This window comes from Triticum urartu, chromosome 2, assembly GCF_003073215.2.
Source record: "Triticum urartu cultivar G1812 chromosome 2, Tu2.1, whole genome shotgun sequence".
Taxonomy (NCBI): Eukaryota; Viridiplantae; Streptophyta; class Magnoliopsida; order Poales; family Poaceae; genus Triticum; species Triticum urartu.
This window is the reverse complement of record NC_053023.1, coordinates 441,129,854-441,137,585: the sequence shown is the minus strand read 5'-3', so window position 1 is coordinate 441,137,585 and position 7,732 is coordinate 441,129,854.

The following is a 7,732-nucleotide window of genomic DNA, read 5'->3' as shown; positions in this document are numbered from 1 at the left end:
CCATGAACCTATGCATAGGGGTTGGCACACGTTTTCGTCGTGATTCTCCGGTAGAAACTTTGGGGCACTCTTTGAGGTTCTATGTGTTGGTTGAATAGATGCATCTGAGATTGTGTGATGCATATCGTATAATCATACCCACAGATACTTGAGGTGACATTGGAGTACATAGGTGACATTAGGGTTTTGGTTGATTTGTGTCTTAAGGTGTTATTCTAGTACGAACTCTAGGGCTGTTTGTGACACTTATAGGAATAGCCCAACGGATTGATTGGAAAGAATAACTTTGAGGTGGTTTCGTACCCTACCATAATTTCTTCGTTTGTTCTCCACTATTAGTGACTTTGGAGTGACTCTTTGTTGCATGTTGAGGGATAGTTATGTGATACAATTATGTTATTATTGTTGAGAGGACTTGCACTAGTGAAAGTATGAACCCTAGGCCTTGTTTCCTAGCATTGCAATACCGTTTTTGCTCACTTTTATCATTAGTTACCTTGCTGTTTTTATATTTTCAGATTACAAAAACCATTATCTACCATCCATATACCACTTGTATCACCATCTCTTCGCCGAACTAGTGCACCTATACAATTTACCATTGTATTGGGTGTGTTGGGGACAAAAGAGACTCTTTGTTATTTGGTTGCAGGGTTGCTTGAGAGAGACCATCTTCATCCTACGCCTCCTACGGATTGATAAACCTTAGGTCATCCACTTGAGGGAAATTTGCTACTGTCCTACAAACCTCTGCACTTGGAGACCCAACAACGTCTACAAGAAGAAGGTTGTGTAGTAGACATCAAGCTCTTTTCTGGCACCGTTGCCGGGGAGGTGAGTGCTTGAAGGTATATCTTTAGATCTTGAAATCGAGTATTTTAATTTCTTGTTTTATCACTAGTTTAGTTTATAAAAGAAAAGTACAAAAAATGGAATTAAGGTTACCTCATATGCTTCATCTTTTTAATGTCTTTCATGAGAATAAGGATTCCGATAATTGTGCTCAATTGTTAGAAGAAGAATGCATTAAAATGTTTGGCACTAAATATTTGAATGATGAGCATGATTGCAATGTTGTTAGTATGAATTCCTTGAATATACATGATGCTAATAATATGCAAAGCCACAAGCTTGGGGAAGCTATGTTTGATGAAGATAATATTTTTTGTCCCCCAAGCTTTGATGAGCAAATTTATTATGATGAAAGCATGCCTCCTATTTATGATGATTATATTGATGAAAGTGGATTTGGAGAGGTCATGACTTTATTTAGAGATGAATCCACTATTTCGGAAGAGGTTCCAATTGATTATGAGAACAAAGTTGCTATCTATGATGATTATTGTGATGACTTGTATGCTATACACAATAATGATATCCCTGAAACTTTTCATGATGATTTTAGTTTTCAATTGGATTATTCCTCACATGATAATTATCTTGTTGAGTTTGCTCCCACTATTATTCATGAGAAGAATTTTGCTTGTGTGGAGAGTAGTAAATTTTCTATGCTTGTAGATCATGAAAAGAATGCTTTAGGTGCTGGTTATATTGTTGAATTCATTCATGATGCTACTGAAAATTATTATGAGGGAGTAATATATGCCTGTAGGAATTGCAATAATACCAAGTTTCCTCTCCATGTGCTTAAAATCTTGAAGTTTTGCTGCTTTACCTTCCTATGCTAATTGATTATTGTTTCCATAAGTTATTTGCTCAAAAAATCCCTATGCATAGGAAGTGGGTTAGAATTAGATGTGCTAGTTTTATTCTTCATGATGCTCTCTTTATGTCACAATTCTTACCTTTTATGTGAGCATCGTTGAAATCATCATGCCTAGTTAGGGGCGTCAAACGATAGCGCTTGTTGGGAGGCAACCCAACTTTATTTTTGTTCCTTGCCTTTTTCTCCTGTTTAGTAATAAATAATTTATCTAGCCTCTGTTATGATTGAGTTTTTTATGTTTTAATTAGTGTTTGTGCCAAGTAGAACCGTTGGGAAGACTTGGGGGAAAGTCTTTGCGATAATGCTGTAAAAAACAGAAACTTTAGCGCTCACGAGAATTGCTGCCAGTTTTTATTGGAGAGTGATATTGAGTTAATTCTTTTTGCAGATGATTAATAGACAAATTACTCAGGTCCAACAATTTATTTGAGAATTTTATGAGTTCCAGAAGTATACGTTTGATCCATATTAGTACAGACTGTTCTGTTTTTGACAGATTCTGTTTTTGATGTGTTGTTTGCTTATTTTGATGAATCTATGAGTAGTATCGGAGGGTATGAACCATATATAAGTTGGAATATAGTAGATATTACACCAATATGAATTTATAATGAGTTCACAACAGTACCTAAGTGGTGATTTATTTTCTTATACTAACGGAGCTTACGAGTTTTCTGTTAAGTTTTGTGTTGTGAAGTTTTCAAGTTTTGGGTAAAGATTTGATGGACTATGGAATAAGGAGTGGCAAGAGCCTAAGCTTGGGGATTCCCAAGGCACCCCAAGGTAATATTCAAAGAGCCTAAGGTTGGGGATGCCCCGAAAGGCATCCCCTCTTTCGTCTTCATTCATTGGTAACTTTACTTGGAGCTATATTTTTATTTACCACATGATATGTGTTTTGCTTGGAGCGTCATTTTATTTTATTTAGTTGTGCTTGCTTTTTGAATAAAATACCAAGATCTGAAATTCCTAAATATTAGAGAGTCTTCACATAGTTGCATAATTATTCGACTACTCATTGATCTTCACTTATATCTTTCGGAGTAGTTTGTTGTTGCTCTAGTGCTTCACTTATATCTTTTTAGAGCACGGTGGTGGTTTTATTTTATAGAAATAGATGAACTCTCATGCTTCACTTATATTATTTTGAGAGTCTGTAAACATCTTGGTAATTTTCTTTGGTTATGAATTTAGTCCTAATATGATGGGCATCCAAGAGGGATATAATAAAAACTTTCATATGAAGTGCATTGAATACTATGAGAAGTTTGATACTTGATGATTGTTTTGAGATATGAGGATGGTAATATTAGAGTCATGCTAGTTGAGTAGTTGTGAATTTGAGAGATACTTGTGTTAAAGTTTGTGATTCCCGTAGCATGCACGTATGATGAACCGTTATGTGATGAAGTCGGAGCATGATTTATTTATTGATTGTCTTCCTTATGAGTGGCGGTCGGGGACGAGCGATGGTCTTTTCCTACCAATCTATCCCCCTAGGAGCATGCACGTAGTACTTTGTTTCGATAACTAATAGATTTTTGCAATAAGTATGTGAGTTCTTTATGACTAATGTTGAGTCCATGGATTATACGCACTCTCACCCTTCCACCATTGCTAGCCTCTCTAGTACCGCGCAACTTTCGCCGGTACCATAAACCCACCATATACCTTCCTCAAAACAGCCACCATACCTACCTATCATGGCATTTCCATAGTCATTCCGAGATATATTGCCATGCAACTTTCCACCGTTCCGTTTATTATGACATGCTTCATCATTGTCATATTGCTATGCATGATCATGTAGTTGACATCGTATTTGTGGCAAAGCCACCGTTCATAATTCTTTCATACATGTCACTCATGCATCATTGCACATCTCGGTACACCACCGGAGGCATTCATATAGAGTCATAGATTGTTCTAAGTATCGAGTTGTAATTCTTGAGTTGTAAGTAAATAAAAGTGTGATGATCATCATTATTAGAGCATTGTCCCAGTGAGGAAAGGATGATGGAGACTATGATTCCCCCACAAGTCGGGATGAGACTCCGGACGAAAAAAAGAGAGGCCAAAGAAGCCCAAAAAAGAGGCCATAAAAAAAGAGAAGGCCCAAATAAAAAATATTAAAAAATAAAAAATAAAAAAATGAGAGAAAAAGAGAGAAGGGACAATGCTACTATCCTTTTACCACACTTGTGCTTCAAAGTAGCACCATAATCTTCATGATAGAGAGTCTCCTATGTTGTCACTTTCATATACTAGTGGGAATCTTTCATTATAGAACTTGGCTTGTATATTCCAATGATGGGCTTCCTCAAAATGCCCTAGGTCTTCGTGAGCAAGCAAGTTGGATGCACACCCACTTAGTTTCTTTTTGAGCTTTCATACATTTATAGCTCTAGTGCATCCGTTGCATGGCAATCCCTACTCACTCACATTGATATCTATTGATCGACATCTCCATATCCCGTTGATACGCCTAGTTGATGTGAGACTATCTTCTCCTTTTTGTCTTCTCCACAACCACCATTCTATTCCACCTATAGTGCTATATCCATGGCTCACGCTCATATATTGCGTGAAGATTGAAAAAGTTTGAGAGCATCAAAAGTATGAAACAATTGCTTGTCTTGTCATCGGGGTTGTGCATAATTTAAATATTTTGTGTGGTGAAGATAGAGCATAGCCAAACTATATGATTTTGTAGGGATAGCTTTCTTTGGCCATGTTATTCTAAGAAGACATGATTGCTTAGTTAGTATGCTTGAAGTATCATTATTTTTATGTCAATATTAAACTTTTGTCTTGAATCTTATGGATCTGAATATTCTTGCTACAATAAAGAGAAATACATGATGAATATGTTAGGTAGCATTCCACATCAAAAATTCTGTTTTTATCATTTACCTACTCGAGGACGAGCAAGAATTAAGCTTGGGGATGCTGATACGTCTCCAACGTATCTATAATTTTTGATTGTTCCATGTTATTATATTATCAACCTTGGATGTTTTATATGCATTTATATGCTATTTTATATGATTTTTGGGACTAACCTATTAACCGAGAGCCCAGTGTCAGTTTCTTTTTTCCCCTTGTTTTAGAGTATCGCAGAAAAGGAAAATCAAACGGAGTCCAATTGACCTGAAACTTCACGGAACTTATTTTTGGACCAGAAGAAACCCAGAAGACTTGGAGTGCACGTAAGGGGGTCAACGAGGAAGCCACGAGGCAGGGGGCGCGCCCACCCCCTGGGCGCGCCCTCCACCCTCGTGGGCCCCTTGTGGATCCCCTGACGTACTTCTTCCGCCTATATATCTCCATATACCCTAAAAACATCAGGGAGCACAATAGATTGGGAGTTCCGCCGCCAGAAGCCTCCGTAGCCACCGAAAGCCAATCTAGACCCGTTCCGGCACCCTGCCGGAGGGGGCAATCCCTCTCCGGTGGCCATCTTCATCATCCCGGTGCTCTCGATGATGAGGAGGGAGTAGTTCTCCCTCGGGGCTGAGGGTATGTACCAATAGCTATGTGTTTGATCTCTCTCTCTCTCGTGTTCTTGATTTGGCACGATCTTGATGTATCGCGAGCTTTGCTATTAGTTGGATCTTATGTTTCTCCTCCCCCTCTACTCTCTTGTAATGGATTGAGTTTTCCCCTTTGAAGTTATCTTATCGGATTGAGTCTTTAAAGATTTGAGAACACTTGATGTATGTCTTGCCGTGCGTATCTGTGGTGACAATGGGATATCACGTGATTCACTTGATGTATGTTTTGGTGATCAACTTGCGGGTTCCGCCCATGAACCTATGCATAGGGGTTGGCACACGTTTTCGTCGTGATTCTCCGGTAGAAACTTTGGGGCACTCTTTGAGGTTCTATGTGTTGGTTGAATAGATGAATCTGAGATTGTGTGATGCATATCGTATAATCATACCCACGGATACTTGAGGTGACATTGGAGTATCTAGGTGACATTAGGGTTTTGGTTGATTTGTGTCTTAAGGTGTTATTCTAGTACGAACTCTAGGGCTGTTTGTGACACTTATAGGAATAGCCCAACGGATTGATTGGAAAGAATAACTTTGAGGTGGTTTCATACCCTACCATAATCTCTTCGTTTGTTCTCCGCTATTAGTGACTTTGGAGTGACTCTTTGTTGCATGTTGAGGGATAGTTATGTGATCCAATTATGTTATTATTGTTGAGAGGACTTGCACTAGTGAAAGTATGAACCGTAGACCTTGTTTCCTAGCATTGCAATACTGTTTGTGCTCACTTTTATCATTAGTTACCTTGCTGTTTTTATATTTTCAGATTACAAAAACCATTATCTACCATCCATATTCCACTTGTATCACCATCTCTTCGCCAAACTAGTGCACCTATACAATTTACCATTGTATTGGGTGTGTTGGGGACACAAGAGACTCTTTGTTATTTGGTTGTAGGGTTGCTTGAGAGAGACCATCTTCATCCTACGCCTCCTACGGATTGATAAACCTTAGGTCATCCACTTGAGGGAAATTGGCTACTGTCCTACAAACCTCTGCACTTGGAGGCCAAACAACGTCTACAAGAAGAAGGTTGTGTAGTAGACATCATGGGCGTGGGTATATACATATTGCTTGCCGTCACTAGTTGATTCTTGATTCAGCGGGATTGTTGGATGAAGCGGCTCAGACCGACATTACACGTACGCTTACACGAGACTGGTTCTACCGACGTGCTTCGCACACAGGTGGCTAGTGGGTGTCTATTTCTCCAACTTTAGTTGAATCGGATTCAATGAACATGGTTCTTTTTGAAGATGAAAAAGCAACCACTATACAACGTTGGGGTTTTTGATGCATAGGTAAGAACAGTTCTTGCTCAGCCCGTAGCAGCCATGTAAAACTTGCAACAACAAAGTAGAGGACGTCTAACTTTTTTTTGCAGGGCATCTTGTGATGTGATATGGTCAAGACATGATGAGATATAAATTGTTGTATGAGATGATCATATTTTGTAACGGAGTTATCGGCAACTAGCAGGAGCCATATGGTTGTTGCTTTATTGTATGCAATGCAATCGCCCTGTAGTTGCTTTACTTTGTCACTAAACGGTAGCGATAGTCGTAGAAGCAATATTTGGCGAGACGATAACGATGCTATGATGGAGATCAAGGTGCCGCGCCGGTGATGATGGTGATCATGACGGTGCTTTGGAGATGGAGATCAAAGGCACAAGATGATGATGGCCATATCATATCACTTATATTGATTGCATGTGATGTTTATCCTTTATGCATCTTATTCTGCTTGATTGATGGTAGCATTATAAGATGATCTCTCACTAAATTTCAAGGTACAAGTGTTCTCCCTGAGTATGCACCGTTGCCAAAGTTCGTCGTGCCGAGACACCGCGTGATGGTCGGGTGTGATAAGCTCTACGTTGACATACAACGGGTGCAAGCCAGTTTTGCACACACATAAATACTCGGGTTAAACTTGACGAGCCTAGCATATGCAGATATGGCCTCAGAACACTGGAGACCGAAAGGTCAAGCATGAATCATATAGTAGATATGATCAACATAGTGATGTTCACCATTGAAAACTACTCCATCTCACGTGATGATCGGACATGGTTTAGTTGATATGGATGTAACATCCCAAAATTCTAAATTTTGGAATGTTATATTAATTAAATAAATGTGATTGTATGATTGACTGTTTGTTTGAAAGTGAGTGGAATTTGAAAAATAAAATCAAATGAGAGGGAATAAAAGGACTTTCCTGAAAAAATTTCCATTTTGAATCCCTATTTAATTTTTATTTTGAAGCTTGTCAGAAAAAAACAATTCTCTGATAAAATAATAATATGAGAGGAGTAATATGACACTCCAAAAATCAGAGACAATATTTGACAATTTATTTGAAACTCAAATTCCCCATCATTTTGGAGTTGTTGCAAAAAAATATTTTTTAAAAAACTTATTTTATTTTGTCATGAAAATAT